General features: G+C 44.1%; 1 protein-coding gene across 13 annotated transcripts in view; it reads left to right on the top strand.

Annotated features, from left to right (window-relative positions):
* camta1b (calmodulin binding transcription activator 1b) overlaps nt 1-21,889 on the top strand; it is a 292,596-nt gene that overhangs the window by 17,000 nt on the left and 253,707 nt on the right. The window lies entirely within an intron of this gene.

Here is a 21,889-nt window from a genome sequence, read left to right as displayed (position 1 = left end):
AACGTTGGTCATCATTTTTGGTTTTCGAGGGTGCTTTAAGAGAGTACATAATATGCCTTTGTCCAAAAAATTTGGTGGTTTTAATATACCCATGATGAAGCACATTGTTTCCTTTACTGTTCAAAAAACAGTAAAACCCTCATTGTTTATATAACCAGTTTGGTGCCTATAGGCATTGTGATATACTACAGCAAAAACAGAATTGGGTTGAGATAAACTCAAATCTTTCTGTACAGGATATTAAAACTTAAAATGCAGTTTTTATTTATATGGGTAAAAAAAAAAATGCGGTACAGACGAATTTTGCTTTGGTGCTTGCTGACCTACAGGCCAGCTGTGTTAAATTGGTTCATCTCTTCCCGGCAAACCGCTTTTATCGTTTAATGGAAATGAGGCGTCATCTCCTCTGATTTGCGTTCCTCGAGCCTGGCTGATGTGAGGGCCCACTGCGAGATGCTGCATACTCTGTAGCAGGAGACCACAGCTGAATATTATTTATTGGCGCTGTACTCTGTTGCTGTTGCAAAATTTCTCAAAGGAAATCTGCAAGCTGCCAGAGAAAGAACCGCAGCTTAACGCAACAAGTCTGAATGGAGCCCCGTGTGGTTTAAGCATGTTAGCTAACAAGCAACTCTGTCACTGGTAGGGAGGGCAGGCAGCACTTACTTCGATGGTGTGTTCTTTTAATGGTGCTTTTCTCCTACCATGAATGACACTCTGGAGCTCATTAAACAGGAGCAATGTGCCACACAAAAGGGAGTTTACGTCTGTTTGGTGTGGAGCAGAATAGAGTATTTCTCTAATGGAGTCAATGCAATGCTGGTATTCTGCAGAAGGATATATTAAAAATCATCATGTCAGCATGGAAGGAGAAGGCCTTAGCTTCATCTGTGATTCTGTCACGAAATTCAACAACTCTTAATAGAAAGCCATGTATATTATTATCCCTATATCTTTAAAGAAATGCAGTGAAGAATACAGAAGAAATGACGTTGTAGAAAAATCTTAGTGGAAGAGAACAGAATCAAGTGGGTACAATTTATACAAAAAAAACACTATTAAGCAAGTTGAGAAATTCATGGAATGATGGTTTTCTAGAGGTCAGAATTCAGCGTCTCTTTTCATGTGCTCTTTAGTATTTCTTAACTGAGGCACTGATGAAAAGAAGCTGTTTAGCTTACCTTTTTTGAGTACAAATAGATATACTTTTACACACTGCCTTCATGGACCAGACATTGAAAAATCAACAGTAAAAAAGTGTCGTCATCTGTAGTGAACACATGTGCATTAGATCTTGAAGAACAAACTGAAAGAGAGTAGAGGACAAAGTCGGAGTCTTGCTCTTGCAAATCCCCTAGAGAGGTGGCCAGGAATGAAATAGTAATGCCTGCCACATTCTTCCCAACGTCATAACTCACCTGTCTGTCTAGCGTCATTTTTAGCCTTGCTGCCACAGCGGAGTGACAAATCAGTGATGTTCCTCCTTTTTAAAGGTGTATTTATGGATTACCGTTGAAACCCGGTTTTGATCTCTCAATGCAACCCGACGCTTCCTTTATGTTGTGACAAGCTTTGTGAGGGGGGAAATGCTGTGTAAAGGAACTGAATGACAGTGCTGGGACGTGGGCGCCGCTCTTTTGAGCGAGAAGCCAAGCGGACCGCTGCAGAGTGGGTGCAACCGTCCTTGGTGTTGGTGAGCCAAGAGCCTGCTGGTCCCAGTGCGAATTCCATCTAGGGTTGTGTTTTTTGTTAACCTCTCAAGTTACAGGAGTCACAAAGTTTCCTGCATATTTAAATCACTGACTTCTTTGGAAACATTAATGTTGAAGCGCTAACTCAATCAATAAGTGCTCCTAGTTTCATATGGGCTGTCATTGTCTGCAGTGTGGTCTGTTGCATACTGTACCAAAGCTGAACCATGGGAAACGTTTCCTGGCAGTAAAGCACGGAAGACCTTGCACCATACACCAGCCCTCCAATTAGTCTTGTGTGCAGTTTTGGCGGGGTGCGATCTCTCTCTCTCCCTCAGGAACAAGACTGCATCCCTTATGATTACGATTAGGATAACCTTCCACGTTAAGTAGGCAGACAGATCAAGTTATCTTGGGAGCACTTCTCGTTTCATGCTATGAAGTGTGGTCAGGGGCTGTTGACAGGGATTAAAGGCTTTCCCATATTCGGTGCTTGTGTGATGCAAACCCTTTTATTATTGTTCCCTTTTGTAAGAAGGCCGCAAAACCTCATGTTTTGTGTTCACTTGATCACTCTTAGTGCTGGTGCACCCGAGGTTAATAAGCTAATCGATAATACTCCAGACAGCTGACATGCAAAAAAATTATTTTGTTTGCATGATCCTTACCATGACAGCTTCATGGAGCTCACTGACGACAAGAGTCCACTTACGTCATCTCCCATCATATGAACCACCCAGTACTGAGGCAGAACAGATCCGGTAATGTGTATTGCAATACAGCCCCAATAGTCAGGTCAGAGTTGACACCTCGTCACAGTGACATTCCCAGGGGATGCAGGTGGGAGGCTAGAGCTGCGGTCCTTGTCAGGCACATCATATTGTTATGCTTTATTTCCTCTGCTAGTGTTCATGCCCAGGAATGAGCAGGGAAGCAGCAAGAGCATGTTGAAAAATGAAATAAACAAATCAGATGAAAGTAGATAAAGAGAAGCAGAGTATATAAGCCTCAAAGCCAGTGGGATGCAGTCATGCTTGGCTCTGCCCAGATACTGCTTAAGTTTTATTAACCAGGAATCACAGTTTAACTTGAAGACAGCAGTTTATTTAATGGATGTGTGATGTTCCTAGAGCTGTTGATGTCCTTAAACACACAGAAAATATAAACAACACACTTATTGTTAATAATGTGGCAAAATGCAGGCATGCAAGAATCAGACCGGTATGTACTTATCTGTTAGGAAAGCAGCCACTGAGTGGTGGTTTCAGCCATTGTGTGCTTTACACATATGAGCTTTCAGGCAGAAACTGGGCTGCCACGTTCCTTTTGCGTCTGTACTTCACAAGCTCATGGCATGCAGCTTGCACAGATGTTGTCTCAGGCTTGTAACAATGGGTCAGTCCTAAGATTAAAGGCCAGAGGGGAGAAACCTCAGAGGATTTAGCATGAAAAACCACTGGAAACCACTGGCTATAAGCTGCTTGCAGGTGCAAACCAACTGAGTCCCCCCATTATGTGCACTCCAACAAGGTGACCTCCATTTTCACTGGACAGGTACCATTGAGATCACAATCTTTTTCGGAAGGACGCCACACTGGGAAGGCGGCAATCCTTTACTTCCTTCAAGATCAAACGGGCCTCAGTCTACAGCTCCAGGAGTCAGAGCTCCAGGGGGGCACAGCTTTGTTCTGTGCTCCACTGGAAAATAGAAGCACTTAAAGAAGACGGGAGGGGCGGCAGGTGGGTCCGGCCCCATCGAGGTGTTTGTAGCCCCCTATATTTGTAGGGAACCTTTCACATAGGGTCTGACTTCTGAATTTTTTTATCGATTTCTCCTTGCAAAAGCTTTGAGCAGAAGCACAGCCTGAAACTCAGCAAACATTGTTCTTAAGAGCTCCTAGTACAGGTAGTGGTGTTTCTACAAGTAATAGATACTGAACACTGTGCTGTCCTCCATGCCTGTCTCACAGAGCTGGAGAGAGGAGTGGAGAGGAGACTTGAGCTGAAATGACACTTGGGTCTTCCTGATGGGCTGACTTTTAATTTTTCCAGACTTCTTGATCATGCACCATGACTTGAAGCAGTGAGGATTGTTTATCAAGCCAGTACTGTGGGCCTCTTATAGCTGCAAGGATCCATCGTCTGAACTGATCATCTTTGTTGCAGCTCCAAGGCATGGAGACACTTGTGTTATGAAGCCTGAGTGGAAGCAGAGCATGGGCTATACCCACAGGAAGGCAGAGTAGACTGTGTTAACTCTGTGGATCCTACGCAGAAATTAGATTGTTTGAAGAGAGGTAAAGCTCCAGTGGAAGTATTTATCGGCTGTGCAGACATAGAGGCAGATCACAAGAGAAGCAAGGATAAGGCTTTTCTGAAGGAATGATGGGTGGAATCTGGCAGGGCGATGGGTGGAGGCAGTACAGAGTTAAATCATTTTTGAGCTTTGCAGGTGCAGCCGCACACTGAGTGGAGACACACATTGTGGTGGGTGGTGCAGTGAAGCCAGCCATGCAGACCAGCGAATCGTCTAGACAGGTTTTCAGCTTCACGTACAAATGTGATAATGGGGCGGGAGACAGAAGATAGACGCTGTGTCTCATTTCATGGACCACAAGAGTTAGTGTGGGCTGGGCGTTGTGATGATGTCACCCATGGTTCCCTGATGTCAGTGTTCAGAGCCTCTCAGCCAGAGCTGGTCTGCAGAGTGTGACTGGTTCTTATGGCTTTTCGCAGCCCCGGTACCACTGGGGAAATGGGCCTTACTGAAGATAATAACACTGAAAACCATTAAATTTAGAAATGCATTTGAATGGCCAAAAATCTAAATTGGTGAGAAAATCATTATTATGATAATGGCAGGTGTGATAATGATGAAAGGATGGAGATGAGCAGGGAAGAATGAATGATTTTTTTTTCCCCTTACATTCTTCATTCAATTTTCCTTCCTTTCCTCCGTCATTGTCTTCTTCAGCCCCTGCTGTTATATTTAACTATCTGAAGTAAAATCTCTCAGTTGGTGTGTTGGGAGCAGGCTGCCCTTTTCTTCTGTGTGGGTAATGACTGTTTTGAAGGTGTCTCTTGACTGAAATGGATATCAAGGAGACGACCAAAGGGGGAACTCAAGGTGCCTTTCTGGATGCTTCAGTTACTGGAGTGCACCGAACCTGCGCCGTGTTGCTAGCTTCCGCACTTAGCTTCCCTCACAAGATTCTCAAGGCCACGTGTGGATCAAAATCCATTGGTGCTGCCGTTGAGCCTCTTCTGGACCAAATGCAGGCGGCGCAGTCACCACTGAAAAAGATGGAGGGATACAGGTGTCGTCAGGTTTCAGATCGTGCGCCATTGTTCCAAACCCGTCATTTCTTTATTTCGAAAGCCATCGGTGCAAATAGACCGTTTGTTAGATAAGTAGTAGTGTTCAGGTGGGTCACGCTTAATCGTTTGTCTAAATGCAATTTAGAGAGATTCCAATGGATAAGTGTGTCACTAAAACGGTGTGGGTATTACTTATTGACAAAGCATCATTCAAAAGAGGTATTATCCTCCCGTGTGCAGCAGGGATACGTGACCTGGGTCTTGGAGTGCCATCCCAGTGTGCTCTCACTTGCTATTGCCCTCTGCTTTGCATCTCATTACTCATCCCCCCTGCTGAGGTCAAGCGAGCATTTGGCCTGCCGTGCGATGGATTAGTCTGGGGCTGCTTTTCACTTTAAGCATGTATTTCAAGGCCATTTTGTTACAGTCCTGGATAGCTGATTCCAGGAGGTTTTTGTTGTAGCTGTGCAGAAAACAAGCCCATTCACTTACTATCCTGACTAAACCTGTTAAACTGCCTTTCTGAGTTGTGGAAGAAGAGCTGAGGTGCCTGTTGGACCATATTTGGATGGTCCCTTTGATGTGATGTGTATTTCACCTTTAAGGTTGCCTGGAAAAAGGTCTCCAAAGTTGTTGGTGAGTACACTGAGTCTGTAATGTGGCCATGCGGTGTATTGAGTGCTTCACAAGTGTATCCATCATAATACCTCCCCTTTTTTCTGAAAATTCAGGTGGTTTAGCCTTTTTTTTTTCCCCCCCTTGTTTAACTTCTGTTTTTGTATTATTGCCCTTAAGGAGCATTGAGACATAAGTAAAGTAAAAGTGTGGGGGGGGGGGAGCACGATGGTGCTGCAGGCTTGGCCAAGGCCTGCCCTGTGGTGGGCCTGAGGTTCGAGTCCCGCCTGAGGTGCCCTGCGGCGGACTGGCGTCCCGTCTGGGGCATGCCCCCCCTCGGCCCCGTGCTGCCGGGTCAGGCCCCGGCCTGCTGCGACCCACTTGGGACAGGCGGCCTCAGACTGCGTGTATGTGTGTGTAAAGTAAGAGTGCCGTACAAAGAGTCTGCACCCATCCTTAAGCAAAACACTTCTCTTCTGCAAAATTGAACTTTGTGGCCGATGGATCGGCCTCACAGTACCTCTAGCTGTTGCCCTTCCACCCTCTGTAACTGGGCTCTCTTTTGGTCCTTTTCATTCTTTGCATCATTTTGTAAAGATTTTACTTTTTCACTGTGGCAGATGACCTAGTGTATTCCCACATGTTGGTAGCTGTTCCTCTGGATGGGCTATTCACCAGTTTCATGTTACTGAAGCAGCACTTTTTAATTGTAAATGCAAGCAACTTTCAATGAACTCATCAAGGTGACTTACACTGCTAAATACACTACTTACAATGGGTCATTCATGCATACATCAATGAAACACACTCTCTCTGTCATTTGCACACTAAGGGTGAACCTGAACTGTATGAGGAAACCAGAGCACCCCGAGGAAACCAATGCAGACATGGGGAGAACATGCAGACTCCACACAGACTGAGCAGGGATCAAACCCACATCCCCTCACACCATCCAGGCGCCGTGAGACAGCAGCGCTACTCGCTGTGCCGCCATGCCACCCCATACTTCACCCTGTATTACACCCTCCCATACTTAAAGGTATGGGAGCACAAATTATTTGCTGTAATTTCACAGAGTGAAGTTGTTTCAGATGAATCTGGGTTCTTGAAATACAGCGTTTAGCATGATCTACTTTGGAGTGTTCTGTTCCAAACTGTGGCTTTCTTTGCCTTGGAACAGGCTGTGGAGCAGTGTCTGTAGCTTCAAATGACCTAGTCATGTCGCTCAAAGAGTGGGGGGCAGAGCTTCGATGTGCTGCCATTTATTAAGTAAAATGACAGAGATGAAAGAGCTGGAAGTCTAGCAGAACGCTTGTAGGGATAGATATTTCAGGATAAAAATGTTAATCAAGGGAAGTATTTATGCTCTGAATGCAGTAATTCTGTGCTCAGCTGAACTAAATTTGAATGACTGCAATCAGTCAAGAAGTTACTGAGGGGAAATGCACATCGTCAAGAAAATTAGCAGATAACATATACAAATGATTGTAAGGTCTAATGGATTAATAAATGGGTTCTAAAACACAATTTACACATGAAAAGCGTTAGTGATCCAGGATGTCCAGCTGGGGGAGTTTTTCTGACAGTTTTAACAGAGCTGGATTTAATGTACTACAGACTATGGAGCACCTGGTAGTATAGGCTTAGAACTGCTCCCTTTGGACCCAAAGGTTGTAGGTTCAAATCCAACTTCCTGCTGTAGTAGACTTCAACAAGGCACTTATTGTAACTTACTCTAGTAAAATTGTCTACCTCTATAAACAGGTAAATAATTGGAGATGGATTAACAGTGTGAATTGTTCTGAAGAAAAGTATCATCTTAATGAATAAATAGCCAATTTGGGTTCACAACACCAAAACAGGGCTAACACTTGTACATATGCAGTGAGAATTCAGTCAGTGTTCCAGTATTATTCTTAAAATATTGCCTTGTGTCTTGCTGTGGGCTAAAAAGTTTCTCATGTAAAAATTAAATTGAATTGATTGTTATATGCACATTTTATCAGTCCTCCACTGAAGACAAACCGGTTCCCTGGCTAATGTAGTAAAAAAAAAATGCACTAAAATGACTATTTCAGCATTTTGCTAAGTTCATCTGGACGCAGCCCAACCATGTGTACATGTCTTAGAAGCAGTGTGGCCTGCGTTGGAGCTCCTGCAGCTGCACACCAACGCTAGCTGAATCATGTGTGGCTTTGCTGGGATTAAAGCCTTCTTGTAAGGATTAGAATGGTGCCGATTGTGTTGATTCAATTCTTCAAGTGAAAAGAACCAGGTGCTTGATGTTTAACGATTTATTTTAAAACATTTCCCATCTTTTGGAGTCAAATTAGGCAGTCTGTGACTAATTGAACAGTTTTCTGTGTTTATTTTGTTTGTCTTAAATTTTGTCCTTTTGTGGTCCTCTGTAATTGGACGTAATCTAAATGTTGAGCGTATCTTTATGGGGACATCTATGAACTTCTCTTGGACTGAGACAAAAGGTCAACAGAAATGTTGACCAGAACGTCGATTTATGGCTGTGCTCGGTGAAGGTTAAAGCTGGAAGTACTGAAATACTGAGAGAGACTTAGTTTTAGCGTGTTGTGGAAATGGGGGGGTGCGGTGGCGCAGTGGATTGGACCACTGTCCTGCTCTCCGGTGGGTCTGGGGTTCGAGTCCCGCTTGGGGTGCCTTGCGACGGACTGGCGTCCCGTCCTGGGTGTATCCCCTCCCCCTCCGGCCCTACGCCCTGTGTTACCGGGTTGGCTCCGTGACCCCGTATGGGACAAGCGGTTCTGAAAGTGTGTGTGTTGTGGAAATTTTAAATGTTACAGTACAGGTTTTGTTTGGTTTATATGGTGGGTTAAGCACAGTATTTAGCAGTATCTTGTGACTGTCAAACTGTTTTGTACTGTCAGCACAGTATTTGATGAAATTTTCCATTGTTTTCAACCAGACTTTGTTACTGAGGTTGAGAACTATGCCCTCCTACATGCCAGAGCACAGTGTGAATTTTGACATTGTCATTTGCTTTTCTGACCAGGAGCTCCAAGAGCAGAATGCATTGGTTTAACCTATCAAAGGAGGGGATGTATATTCTTCGGTTTACCACAGCATGTACGTTAGTTGGGCTTGGAAGGGGTAATAAAAATTACTGGATGCTAGAGATAAGGGTCACACGTCTCCTCTAACTGGTGCTGAGCCCTCCTACTTTGAATCAGTTGATCGATGGTGCGAAACGAGGGTGAACATTTGACCTGCGGACATTTGACACGTCGGAAGTCAACACTTGCATGCAGCAAAGAACTGATGCTTAATTGTAGATTATTAATTATAGACAACCACAACTAGGAAGATGGTTGAAAACACTGACCAAGCTAGAGAATTGTAATTTTTTTAATGCTGCTAATAGTGCTGTATGCCTTGAGAGAAGTGTAAAAAATGGTCCTAAACTGAAGCCTATAGGTACGTATAGCACAATGGAGCATTCTCGCGCTATCCTCTTTAGATGGTGGATCTTTGTCACCCTAAACATTTCTTCTCTCACCACTCAAAGGTCAATCAGTTCCTGAAGAAAGATATTTCCATGTAGGATCGAGAGAGAGTAACCCTTCGTGACTCATACTAGTGCCCATAATCTTTACACCTTGTTTCAGAAATGGACAAGCGTGTTGCTCTTTGCAAACAACAGACTATTAAAGTTGCTGCCTAGGGTCTGGAGGTGGGGGGTAATGTGTATTTTGTACAAGTGTTGGCTGCTGATTAATGTAACCCAAAGTTTTTCTGAGTGCCTGGTATACCTGTTCAGGTACAATCGAAAAGAATCTCGTTCAGAACACATCCTGTGGCTGATCGCAGTGCTGTGCTGAGTTTTGTGGCACGTTCTGGCAGCAGTGTGCTCACACACAGCAGCCTGACCTCTATTCTATCACATATGGCTCACTCCCCCTCCTCTGGGAGCCTCCAAATTGAACCCAGCTTGTGTGCCTTCGATTTTTATTTCCTTTGCTCTTTCTCTCCCTGCCCTAGCCCCCTCAATCCCCCCTACCCCCATCCCCCAGACCCTTCTTTCCAGCCTCCATCTCTCCTCCAGCTCTTGTGCTCACTGAGGTGCAAAGTTATTCGGAGATGGTGGAATAGATTTCTCCTCTTTGTATTGAACTGCTGGGTAAGGCTTTTGTGCTGGCGTATTGTAATGGACTGTTGGTTTATTTACTAGATAAAAAGAACAGGAACCCCGCTCGTGGCACTGGCGCTTTATGCATATGTCCCCCACCTGCACCCCAACAGTGACATCAGGCCAGTGTTGCACCGATCGGCTCAACCTCTCCACCCATCCTTCACACGCTCATGGCAGATGCATTGTTCCATTACGCTGTGTCCATCAGTTGACGTTTTTGATTTTCAGCAGTCCATACTGGGACATAGAGGAGCTGTTGAACTCTGCAGGACTCTTCAAAATGCAGGGCTTCTCAGATGCTACTTTCTATTAATTGCTTCTCCCTGGCTTGTTATCTTTAGTCTGAGCTGTTGCTGAGTACAGAAACCCTGAATGTATTAAAAAAAAAAAAAAAAAAAAGCACACGTATCACAGCTACAAAAGGAGAGCAGTGCTTTTCTGAGTCAAAAGGACTTTGACTGGGACCCTGTAAGCCGTTTTGTGGTGCCTTCAGTTGTATCACGTGTCACTGACACCGTTTTGTGACTTTTTTCAATTCCTCCTCTGGTCTTCCTCTTGTGTTGTGTTTATGTACTTTACCACAGCAGTTGAGCGACGGCCGCCTCTTGGGGATGGCGGACAAATTCGGACATGTTCGTGCAGGCCCATTGCCCAATGATAATGGGACATCGCTGCGTGGCTGTCGAGGCCTCAACTGAATCAGCAGTTTGACAAGGATTGTTTCCTCAGTGCAGCAAGGGAATTCTTCCATTGTCTGTGCCAGCCTTTAAAAAGCTGCTGTATTTGGAAAATGTTGCACAGGACTACATGTTGCGAACAGATACTGTTATTCAAAAGAGTATACAACATCTCTAGGGGGCAGTAGACTGAAATGGGAGAAGCAGCTAAGCAGTGTCTTGCTCGCGAACACCTCTAATTCATCTCACTTTGTCGGACAGTGAAAACCAACCCCGTGCGTAAGGATTCAGTAAAACACGTCTGGAATAGTCATCATTTTTCTGAATCCTTGTCAAAAGCTGCAGGGTTTGAGTACAGCTAATTCTTGGTGCATTGCCTGTGATGTGGATGTGCTGTGCTACATACCCCTGGTTGGTCAAGACTTGTCAGCTTATCAACAGAATATAGAGCAGCTGTGCACTGCAAAGCACAATGTAAAAAGAGCCAGGGATTGAGGTGTGGGGGACGCATCGCTGTACTCTGAGGATTTGAAGAAATGGGAAGTTGGCGCCTGATTTGGCCCAGCTTTCACAGAACCTGTTGGGTGACATCCTTTCTTCCTTTGGATCGGTTGGTGGAGAAGCAGCCAGCTAATCAGCGGAAGGTGCACCTCCTCCCCTCCTTTTAGTTCTGAGGAAGAGTTTGATCTCTAAAGGTCCTTGAGAAAGAGGAGAAAGTGCGCGGGGATCCTCCCCAGGCCCGCCTGGACCTTGGCCTGCCTTCGACTCTCGTTGTGACATACAGCTCCAGGCTGGGCAGCCCACTGCCTGCCAGCACTCCCCCAGGCTCCATCTGATCACACCCCAGCTTTTACTGCCATACATTTGCAGACTTGAGTTGGGAAATGGCAGCAGAGCTGCTGATCTGTAAGAAAATGTGACCTGTTCAAAGTTTTTTTTTTTTTTTTCTTCTTTTTTCAGGTGGTTTTTTAAGTTTCCAGATCCTACTTAAAGTCCAGTACAGGAAACATTGCAAAAGGTATAACACGAAATCAAATCTCGCATGAACAGTATTAAAGTTTCAAGGAAAACGGGTTAAAATTTTCAGTGTTTCTCATGAAAAATACTACAAACAATAACTGCAAAGAGAACAATCTATGGGTTATGAGAAGAGAGATCATTGGAGTATTTTTCATTTATGGGCACCAGTAGTCTTTGGTTGTCAGTCCCATGGATGCTGTAAAATCATCTGAGTTAAATCAAATCTGAGAGAGTTAATTTTATCATAATTTTATTGATTCTTGCTGTGCAGCTGACATGAGCAGGGCTCTGCTATGAAAGATCTGTCTCACTCTCCACTTCCATCTCTCAATATACAGTATCTGTCTCAGTGTCCGATAGCAGGTTCCCAGTGAGTTGCTACGTGTCTTGCTTTGTGTTTCCGTGAGTTGTACATCCAGAACGATCTGGACCTCTCCTGTCTGAGTGAGAGTGCACCCTTGCCTTTGAGCTAAAGTACCTATCGGAGTGGTCCAGGCCATCTGAGGAGCGTGTGCTAACAAGAAACTGACCACAGTCAACTGCAGGTCCTTCCCAGTTGAGGTAGGAGTCATTGACTAAGTCCAATCAAAGCCTGCTGTAAAGAGGAAGGGGTTGCCTGCGATTCTGGGGCTTTGCGGTAAGATCTAAATAGGTTTCAGAAATGTGCCCTCTTCATAGCTTCTTGCTCAGGCCTTGCATCGGGCAGCCAAACATTAAGTGCTGTGGTCACGCTTTGGTTTGCCTTGCATCATGAGATGTCTTTGACGGGCTTGGAATAGTTGATTTTCTTTTCTGTCCCTAAGTAAAATCAACCGGCATAACCGGCACTTCTGGTTGGAAATGGTTTTGGCGGCCTTATGGTTCCATTACGGTGTCTGAGAGATGGTACTTGGTACTATGGTACTGAGAGATACGTGGACACTGTGTGTTTCCTGTGAATGTAGCTGGTCATCCAACTGCTTACTGGAGCGCACCCTCTGGCACACGTTGGCTTTCCTCCAAAGCTCTGGTTTCTTCCCACAGTGCCAAGATGTGATTCAGGGGAAATGGTGACTCTAAATTGCCTGTAGTTGTGTGTACGTTTGAGTAAATGTGTGTGTGCCTCACGCCGTATGTTTTTTGGAAGAGGCTCCGTACACCTCCAACCGTGGATTAGTCAGTTTGGTAATGGTTGGATAGATGGCATTGACATTAGTTTGTGTCACATTTACTGAATTTTGCTGCTCAGCTGACCACTTTGTTCAAGGGACATTTCAGCGATATTCTTGTCAAGTACACCTCTCAAAGATACAACAGTCTTCTGGTTACAGGTTGTAACAGCTAATCTACTTACTGGCCCAATTTTGGCCCCCATAGATGGGTTTTGTCTCTACACTTCAGTCCCATTTTCAGTGTGAAACATTGTGAAATAAAAATGAATTACTCTGCCACCATAGCCACTTACGGTGTTTGGTGATGGGGGAGCTTCTCTATATTTGTAACTCACAGGAAGCCTTGCTTTGATGACGAAAGACAGATTTATCAAGATTTTTCCGACCATATTGCCAATACAATAATATGGACAATCTATCAATGTTGATTGGAAAACGGCTGCTTGTATGATTTATGTGCTCAGCAGATGCTTTTATCTAAAGCAATTTATTACATAGCATACACCATTCACTTGTTCATGCAGCTTGATCTATACTAATGCAATTCAGATTAAATACCTTGCTCAAGGGTACAGCAGCATACTCCAGCAACTGTCACAATTTAGTTCTGTAATGCAGCAAAATGACACTCTAAATCATTATACATAAGAAATACTCTCATTTTGTGGATCAAATGGAAGCAATTAAATTTATGCTGTTGTGATGGCTTGTTGGTAAAGTGGCAGGGATAACACAGTGCTGTATCCATGTCAGCCAGTCGGTTTCAGTTTTGTACTCCAAAACTTTGGCCCCTGAACTTCAAGGAGCTCAACAGTGGAATTAAAACGCTGAAGTTCTTGGGCTTTTTTTGTAGAACTAATGCTGAAAATTCATCTTCAGAAGGCATCATCTCAAACACGCCATTATTGCAGTGACTGACAAATTCCTGTACATTTTTATATGGGCATTAGACAGTAAGTGCAGAAAAAAGGAATATCAGGAAAATTAAATAGAAACTGACATATCTTGTACTAGGAAAAATGTTGAAAGCAAACGTATGTAGTTAATGCCCTTTGCTGTTTGGGTTGCTCCGGTTGTGTTCTGTCTATGTGTTGTCCACTCTTCAAAACATTTTTACAAACGGTGCTGTTTTATGCTTATTTCATACTGCTAAGCCAAGTTTGTTTCTCAGCCATATTTGAAAGGAACTCCAAGTCTCCCAACTTACCCAGTATAGCTTTGATATGATTTAATTTACATACAGTTTTAATCACTGCTTTTTTACTTTTCACTCTACTTGCAGCAGATATAAAACAACCATGTTGTAAGACTTTAAAGTGGCAAAGCTTTTGGTGTAGAGCAGGCAAAGGGCTTTAGGGTTCTCGTGAACCTCTGGTGACCTATGAAGTGAGAAGTGGTGTTCTGAATCCAAGGCACATGAAGACGGACTTGAGGCTTGTTGAAGGTGTCAGCTCCCCTGTCTCCCTGTCCTCCGCGCCTCAGTCTTACTGTCTCCCTTCTCAGCGCCTTTCACTGCATCTCTCCAAGTACAAACACACGCTGTGCAGAATGACTGATTACTGTGTACTTAGTTTTGCCTGTCTTGTTCACTAAGATCTGTGTGTGTTTCTCCAGGAAAAAAGAACTATAGTGCGCCAAGGAGAAAGTCTTAATTGGACAACGGAATGGAGTTTCTTGTTCTTCCTTGTTGACCTTTTGGGTTGGTGGGCGTACCAAGTCCTGATGGGAGGGGCTCCAGGGGTGGGCTGGCCTGGTGTAATTGGCACAAGAGTTTGCGCGTACCTTCTCTCCGTCTTGCTGAACCCTAAAGGTCAAGGTGTCAGCAGCAAGCAGAACATTGCTGCAGTAAGGGCCTGGCCTGCACCTTTTGTTAAATTCACGTCCTCCACAGACCACCACCCTCCCACTTCGGCTGTCCTTTAGCAGAACCTTGAGGCGTCATTAAAATTCTGCAGCGTTTCTCTGTTTTAAACGTATATGTTTGCGAGGAGATTTCAGCCCAGCGTTCCCTCCGCCGGCATTTTTCAAAGTCATGTTTACATAATTAGCAAGTGTTCTGAGCAGCTCAGCAATTTCGCACAATGAAAAGGTTAGTATTCTCTCCCCCCCCCGCCACCCCTGGGCACCGCCCCCTGCAACTTCCCGCCCACAACCTTTATATTCCACGCAAGGTCTTGTGCATCCACAGAGCCAGGTAGATTTGAAGATCCTTTTCCACTTGCTGTACCACCGCTGTCTTCACAATGTGTCTTCTGGGGGGTTTCAGGAGTAATCTAATCATTGATCCCTAACAACCTAATATATTGTACAGCTCATGGTCATGACCGTGTCCAGTAGCAGACAGGTTTCTGCGTCAGCGTGTGTGTCAGCGTACTCTTGTCTGTGTGTCTGTCAGGTACTTTTTTCCTATGTAATTAACAAGGGAAAAAAAAAACCACATTACCCAGGTGGGTGGAAATAGCAAATTTCCCAATCAATTTTGCTGTAGGTGGCAAGTGACTATATGAGCCCCCATGCTGCCGGGAAATATAGCCGGTTTCCGGACTGGTGCACTGGGCGCGACATGAATGTGGAAGGAAATGAAGGCGGGGCTTTCTCAGGAGCGAGTAAGGAGGACCCTGTTGTTTTTCCCTTTAAATAATTGCCCGTCGAAGCGCCACTGTTAATTACCGCAAATTGACTTTACTTATCAAGTCAGTGCAGCGTACCAGCCATTACTGTAATTCCTTTCGTCAGCCAGACGCTTCGAAAAACAACACTTTTTGTCTTTCTGTCTGTGTGTGTGTGTGTGTGTGTGTGTGTGTGTGTGTGTGTGCGTGCATGCGCGCCACTGATCTGGCTCATGGCAAAGTAGAGCTATTCACAGAAGAAGGGTCAGGGAAATGGTCTGATGACAGATGATGATTGGAACATCTATGCAGACACAAATTTTAGTCATGCCCCTTGGTAACCCGCAGCCCTCTCACTGCTAATGTAGGCATTTTGTCGCCCCTCCTCCTGCCATCCCACCTTTATTGTGGACTGCGGTCACAGAGTCTCTACACGCAATTTGTCTTCTCACGATGAAAGCCTCGTCCTTATGCGAGTTCTTTGAGCTGACCACAGACCCAAGTGTTGATGCTGTCCTCATCCTCTCAAGAGACTTGTAGAGGAAAAAACGAACAGTGTGACTATGAAAAAGGATGGTCCTGAGCTGTTTTGTGTTATGAACAGATAGAATGACAGTCATGCTAATCTGAGTAATATCCTCCATGTCATGTACCTGGCAAATGACTGACAAATATTTTTTTGGGGCTCTGCAATTTTGTTTTCTTTTTTCCTATCTGCAAAAAGGTGGCCCTACGGTGAGGCTCTCATTACGGATACAATCCTCTTATGCTTCTCCCGGTCCCGCTTGTGTGACCCTCCTGTCACCAGAGAGGGCCTTGCCTCATAACAAAGGCAGCCAGACACAAATCTTCATTAGATGTGGGCTGATAAACCATTAATCCGCTCCCACACTGCTTTGTTCACATTCGTTTCCCTCTACCCACGCAGTGAGCAGGTTAGGAGGAAGCGGCCCGACCTTGTGTTCTTGTGGATTTGATGTAAAGGTCTTCATTATGCACATTAGCCAAGGGTTTTGTTTCTGCTCCTGTGGTCCCCACTGCATATGCTTTTTTAAAATTTTTTTATTATTTATTAAATACCTCCTGCACCACTCAAACCCTTATATAAAGGATAATTTCAGCGGTTAATTGAACACATGGTCCATGTTTTCTTTCGAGTTACCTGCTGTAAATACTTTAGGGGAAAGAAAATTGCCTGTTAAAAATACAGGAACGGTGTTTTGTATATATTCCCCCCCCATGATTTTAAATGAACTGGTTAAGTAATTAATTCCATCCATTTAGAAATCCCTCAAGAGGCACGTGTATTTATTTGCACAAACACATCTCTTAACCTAGACTTCAGTCAGAAGTCACTTGTACCAGATCACTATTAGGGAAATAGTCACAATTGCATTAACAGTGCAGTAAAATCCAATAAACTGAAAACCGAACACAAAAAATAATCACCCTCAAACCTCAGATTATATTTTTATTTTTCTTCATAATGAGCAGACCCTGCATTACCCAGACCCTGCCTTAGTGTCACCACACTGTAAAGTACTAGTGGTATGGTCTTCCTTCAAGGTCTTTATTTTCCCGTCATAACTAAACTTGCAAACCGACAGTAGTTTACGTATTCAAATGGTGAATGAATTATTAAAATACATAAATTTGTATGTGTTAATGACCATCAGTGTGCTTTCTGCTCTCTCAGCAGCGACAGTGACTCTTCTAAACAATCCTGACCACTTGCTGCTCTTGCTCAGGAGAGGTCCGCATTCTCTGTCAGAGACACTTCTCCCCTGATCTCCTAATAGCTGCATAAATTTGCATCATACCAACTGCCGTGACCTCAGACTCAATTCTGTACGCAGATACTTATGAATGTAAGCTGGTGAAGAGTAATATTGGGCAATCGTGTTGTGCTTAAACAATTCCGTGAATCTAAAGCTCTTAATTGTGAAATGCTCTCTTGTTAATTCTTAGCTGCACATTTCTTTCAAGGAAAGTGTCTGCTAAATGCGTAAATGTAAATGCGCATGTGTTACGACCTTAAAAGGAGACACCTAATTATATGCAACGCAACGTCATACGCCATTCACAAGTCGTAGCGTGTGGAGATTATCAGCCTCAAAAAATGCCTGGCAAAAATCATCAATTCCTCACCTTGCCCTTGGGGGAAGTGTGACAATCAATGTCCTTTATCTCCCATTGCAGAACAAATCCCAATGATAGGTAATTCAAAAAAATATCTTTTGTGCATTGACCATGCCCATTGAAATGTAATAGCTTATTTTCACAAACTTAATGATTTAGATTTTCAGCTCCAGCTATAATAACTTCATACTTTCCTTGTTTATATCAGACCCATATTGGAAGCCCATGGTGACTGGTTCACTCATTTGTTTTTGTTTACGGCTGGATATGATCAATGTCAGTTGCGCACGCTTCCAATTAGCCAAATTCCCTCCCTAATTATCGAGCGGGGCTACAGGAGACCCTGTCTGAGTGTTTACTTCTGTGTTCATTTTTAATTCTGTGCTTGTACTCACTGTTCCCTGCGGTCACACTGCCTACAGAAGTATCCCCTGGAATTGACGGAAATGCTCAGTGCCCCCATGCTTCTGTAGAACTGTGCAACTCTACACCCACCTTTTATTTTTGTTTTCCAGTGGGATCATTATTAAGTGATATTGAGTCAGAATTAATAATTGGATCTTCATATTTGTTCATTCAGGCTTTAACACGCATGTATAATTCTGCACTTGGGATCGCATAATTTCTCCACTATGTGCCGTACACAAAATAAAAGTCAAGCGTGGTTCTCATCTGAAGAACACACAAATGGTCCATTGGCAGGTGAAGAAAATGGATACCAACTGAGAACCCAACTAAGCTGAAAGGAGATATGGTTTGTTTGGCCTCATGCTTTGCCTTGATTATTGTAATTTTTAAATGGAAGGAGCCTGCTTTTCGAACACCATTCTCCTCTAGACCCCCTTCTCCAGTCTGGACTTGCCCAGTGCTCCGAGTCTGAGACAGCTGACCAGAGTCGATTGCCGTCAGTGGAACAGCATGGCGTAGGGAGAGAAAAGTGAAATGAGGACACCCTGAGAACCACTGAGACTTTGGACCAACCTTCATTCAGAATTCCCCTTCTAAGCCCCAACAGCAGTCCTTGAGATGAAGGCTTCAAATAGTTCTAATGTCATGATCAAAGCTGTCCACCTCAGGACACCTACAGACCACTTGGAATGCCAAAGGAGACTTCTTCACTGCCACACCAGCACAAAGTAATGCTTGTGTACACATTTGCCTCAGAGGTTTCCTCATTTATTCCCTCATTTCAAAGTGCTACCACTGTGTTTATTTCCCTTGATTGTTGTTTCTGTAAACAGTAATGACCTAATTATAAGCTGCAGCCATAATAAAGTACGCTCGTAGCCATGACCGCCGTCTTGTCTTGTTATGATAAGTGTCCTTCTGGTGCCATATCGATTCGGAAGTTGACAGAGCTGTCACCTCTACTACTGATGTGGCAAGTCCTTCAAGCACTGAAGTCTAACTTGATAAGTGTTGCCGAAGCTGTTTCTCCTGCCGTCGTTGTGGGTGTGTAGAGGGTTACCAAGTCAGACAGCTGCCCTGATGTCACACAGGGCGTCCTAGCATCATGGCTGTAGAAGCATTCAATGGTTTGTGGTACGCAGCTAAATCGGGCATCTTACACGTTTTGCACAACATTGCGTTGTGCTTTTCTACAGTGAAAATTGTGTTTTTGAGTAGCAAAGTTCATAATTCCTGTGAAACAATCTGCTGTAGTCAGGGCAAATAGTTGTGTAAAATGTGCAGTAAACCACCCCCCCGGATAGCAGGAGGGTCCCAGCGCACTGTGTAAATGCAGGAAGACACGCGCCTGCGATGGACGTGTGCAGTGGACATTTCAGGTATACCGAAACTCCGTGTCCGGCAGGACCAGCATTTGGAATCCCAGGCAAGTGCCGTAAAATTTCAAGCACTGCAACTTTCTCCCAAAGCCTGAGAGAATCCCCTGGGCAGCAGCACGCGCTGTTTGCATAACAGTGTGATTCTGTGAACCTGATATTTTTTTTTAATAGTACAGCAAAACCATAGACATTTACAGCAGGATTTCTCTGCCTGTTTAAAAGTAGAATTTATGGACAACGAAAGGCAGAAGGTGGCGTAGTGGTTGAGGAGACGGACTTCGTACTTGAAGTTTGCCGGTTTAGTTATTTGTCAGATCATTGGCAATAATCAGACGTGCAGATGCAAGTTCTGTTTGTATGATTTAGTTTCTTTTTTCGTTTCAGTTTAGTGCTCACTTTTGGTCCCCCTGTGACACGTTACCTTTTCTAAATTCACCTTGGTTTCTTCTGTTGCATGGAACAAGTTAAGAAGAGTTCCCTTTGGTCCCAGTTACCATAGAACACCCCTCCCCCACCGCCCCAGACACAGGCGGCAATGAGAGTCCAGAAGCAAACGGCAGAGGCCGGTCACCTGAGTGGGCGCGGTCAGGACATGATGCCCAGTGGCAGATTGCGAGGCAGGCTTTACATTAGCGCCTCTCCCCAGAGAGCCCAGGGGTTTGGAGAGCTGGCGCGTGAATAATGGATACCCTCCGGTGAGAAACAAACACAGATAACCTTCAGGACTGCTGGGGATCAGCGGATTCATGGCGGGAGATGGGATTTAGGTAAAGTCCATGGGAGCACGCTAATAAAAAGCAATCTTGTATAGAGAGTACGATGTATATGGCAGGAGACAGATAAGACATTAAATAGGTAATCGCTCAGAATGGTCTTGTATGTCAAACTGATAACAATCGAATAACCCCTCCCCATCATCTTTTTTTTTTTTTTTTTTTTTTTTTTTTTAAGTCCTGTGTTTACAGGTTTCTGTGAGTAACACTTCATTAGTTTGTGTCCTTCTCATGAATTACATCAAGTACAATGCCATGGATTGCATGCAGATCTTAATAAATTTTGGTAATGACTTTTTACAGTGTGCAGTCATGCCCTGTGTGGGACAGGCAACTGGACCACTGCTTGCCTCATTCTGCAATTTAGGTGTTACACTGCTTCCATGGCTCATGTTTGATGCTATGTGTAGTGTTTGTCATGAGTGCTATATTTCCATGTTTAACGAAATAAAAAAGATACAGGTTCAAGTCCCAGGAGAGGTGTCCTTGTTGTGCGGTTCACAAAACTACTTGATCTGCTTTGCTTTAAGAGCATATCCAAGAGATTTTCTTCTGGGTGAAGACATATTCTGCCATATAAACCAAATACGGAGGGAAGAAAGCTGATAAAGCCATTGTATGTTGCAAAGAAACACAATTACGAAGAAATGTCACACACAAGTGTGTCAGGAAGTCATGTGACTCATCCATAGACCGTCTGCCCTTTGAGCGCAAGGAGCTGCCTTCTCAAACCTGTCAATTGTTTCCTTTTTCAGGCAAGAAATTAATGGTACCTTTATATATGTGAAATATATGTGAAAACACACAGAAGAAACTACAGGGATCCAGTAGTTACCTTAGCTGTAGTGACCATTGTTGCTGTGGCTGCAGCTTTAGCATCTCTAGTAATTTCTTGTATCATCATCATCTAGCTTCCTCTTCTGTGCTCCTGCTGTGACTCAAACAGGTGTAGGCTCTTTTACAGTGGCTTCTACCCTTAGGAGATACATTCACTCCTTCATGGCCCTGCTTAGGAAACCATAAGGCAGGCAAAAATATTAATGTAATGGTCATGAAACACTCCCTTAACAAAGCAAAACCATCACTGTGGGACCCCAGTCTGCAGCCAGTAATGTTTTCTAGAATAATCCGTGTCTCCATGCTGAGAAAACGATGCGAGGCAGCAAGACTGAATCTGCCCTTCGCTCCACAAGAGAAATACGCCTGGCTGCATTAACGTGACTCTGGAAGAGGAATCGGAGAGTAATAACTCAGAAAATAGAGTAATTAGCACAAGCAGCTGTAACACAATGACCCCTATTCATCAAAGCGATTTACTCATGGGTGCAGTTTGAAGCTGCCCCCCCAGGCATGTTTTAGGGATGTGAAGATCGGGTGTGTTTTTTTTTTTTTTTTTTTTTTTTCTGTGGGTCCTGGATCCTAAGAGGATGAGGGCGGTGAGAGCAGGGAGGCTGACGCTGGGCCAGGGGGCAGGTTTATTAAAGAAAGTGTAATTATCTCTGTAACGAAACGGGCCGAACGGGGGAGTCGGCTAATTGATGCGCACTGGGATGGTTCATGTAGGAGGGAGGGGAGCCCATTAAAGAGCACAAATCAGGGTTCAAAACCAGTTTAAATGTGCGCCCAGGGATGAGGAGCTCAGGAAAAGGCTGTGTGGAGATTCAACCTCAACAGGCCTAAACATTCAAATGCGACCCAATATGAAGTCAAAAAAATATTACGACTGCATCACTTATAATTGAACAGATTTTGTTACATCCTATGTTTGTTGTTTTGAGGTAAGTACGTTGGCAGTGGCACTATGTAAAAATTGAGCAGAGTTTTGGTGATGCTGCTGCCAACCAAACTTCATTTGGTAAGTTGTGAAGCTGTTTCTTTGTGTTATCATAAAAGTGTTGGATAAAGAATTAAATATTCTTTACTGTAAGGACAAGAAAAATTAACCTT

The sequence above is a fragment of the Scleropages formosus genome, chromosome 2, assembly GCF_900964775.1.
Source record: "Scleropages formosus chromosome 2, fSclFor1.1, whole genome shotgun sequence".
Classification (NCBI taxonomy): domain Eukaryota; kingdom Metazoa; phylum Chordata; class Actinopteri; order Osteoglossiformes; family Osteoglossidae; genus Scleropages; species Scleropages formosus.
This window is presented reverse-complemented; position numbering and strand designations above follow the sequence as displayed.